Below are 2,147 nucleotides of genomic sequence, written 5' to 3' on the forward strand. Positions count from 1 at the left end.
TACTTTTGTGCGCATAAAGTATCCTACATTAGCACAGTTTACCTTGGATGTAAATGATAAAGGAAATACTACTGAAAAAAATGTTCTAGTACTTTCACCACAGGAGCTAGAATAATGAACTTATTTCACTTCAGTTTAGCCATATTTTGCGCTCAACTAGCTATATTCCAGTGTTCCACAGTGTATAGAACAGCAATGCGAACCAGCCACAATAATTAGCTACCACATTGAGCCATTGACTACTTACATGTCGTGTTTATGTCAAAATGAACTTAAGGTTCCAATAAACCATGTCACTGCACTACTCAATGAGTGGTACTTATTGATCAGAAATGTTTTACACGTTGCTCAAAAAATTAGAGATGCCTAACTGTTTAATGGACCTACATGTTTACATAATTTTAAGTGCAAACCTTCACAATTCAAGAAAGATATAATGTCCTGAACTCACACACATCACAGAACCAACAAAATGGCTAGGTATTATCCAAATTGGTCAGATTTAAAAGAGTAATATCTATTAACTTCAATTCAGCAGACAGAAAACCATGCAAATGCATGACATCCACCGAATGGACTTACATAGGCATGTCTGATATATGTCCTCTCAAGAGAGTTATTAATCTTCTGCTACATCCTCCTATCGATTTTAGTATCATTGAATTGGCCATTACACAAACTAGACTACCCAACCACCAAGCATATGCTAAACACATACCCGACTAGTCACCATGCCTATAAGCTCATGAGGATAGTGGGGTATCATCCTACTTGTGCCCTTCTAGATAGCTTACCTGTTGGAGGAGGAAGAATATATACTTTTAAGCATTATACAAAGGTTCTTCAATAAGCATGAAATGCACTACGAAAAAGAATTGAGCCATCTTATATTTAACCAGAGTGATGCACAAATGTAAAAGGCTAAAAAATAATCATTGTTATTATGAATTCTCTTACAAACCGCTGGAAATAAAGGAAAGCTATAACAATAGCCATGTAGGCATGAAGGATTTGTTCCCTAGAAATTTGTTTGGAAAAAGGAATCCCTCCCCATATTACCAAAACATTTCAGAGGTATTAGGTATGCACGGACGGAAGAAAAAAGATAGCCAAATACTATCAATTCAGATGGTTACTTCAACAGAGTAATCCTGAAGAAAAAACCAAAAGCTTCACTAAGATCATCTATCCACCAAGAAACTTTGGTCTTACAAAGACAGACTATTAAGACACCCCTACAGCTTAGATACAAAATATGCTGCCACTCATTGATAGTGCAAAGCAATCAGCATCCCTTTTTTAATTGACAGAGGAATATAAGATCATTCTCAATAGAAGAAACAGGCGCAGACTTCTGCAGTGGTTACCGTAAAAAATTGCCATTTCTGCTCACCACTTAAAGTATCTAATATCAAGTCCATATAGAATAATTTAAACACTGTATTCATCCAATATTAAATGACTACAATACACCATGTTTGCAGGACAGCAGACTTGACTGATACAGGAAGAATAACATAACTAAGCATAAACATGTAAAGGGGACCAAAACAAAATAAAGCACAGCATACAGCAAAGCACATAAAAGACTGTAAGTGTACATAATCAACAAAATGTGAACATGTACAACAGTATACTGAAGAAAGCAAACTCATGCATACAGAAAATTCATTTCTTTTTAGCACCTATCATCTATATTTCACCTAACTGCCCCTTACCATCAGCATGAATCAAATGCTTAACGGAAACCCCATTGTAGGAAAACCAAATTGTATGATAGGACAGCTTGTAAGTTGTTCTGCTTATATGCCCCAGAAGATACCTCACAGTAGATTAAGGTTAATCAGGGAGCTTCTACTAGAAGAGAACTTTTACATTATTAATAGGCTCAGATACGAGTCAGTTTGGTTGTAGAGTAAACTTGAATGCCAGCAATAGCTGAAGCTGAAGCTAAGTTAAACCTCCATTTTAAGCATAGATCCTCAACAAAACAAATAGACAATTCATGATAAGAGAACTTGGCCATAAATTCACCTTAAATTTATCAATTATAAAATGTGTATCTGCTACCTAACATATGCTAGTAATAATTTCCTTAATATAAATATGGTTTAATGCTCATCACTAGTGATCCTACATTGCTGCTG

The sequence above is a fragment of the Setaria italica genome, chromosome VIII (genome assembly GCF_000263155.2).
Source record: "Setaria italica strain Yugu1 chromosome VIII, Setaria_italica_v2.0, whole genome shotgun sequence".
NCBI lineage: Eukaryota > Viridiplantae > Streptophyta > Magnoliopsida > Poales > Poaceae > Setaria > Setaria italica.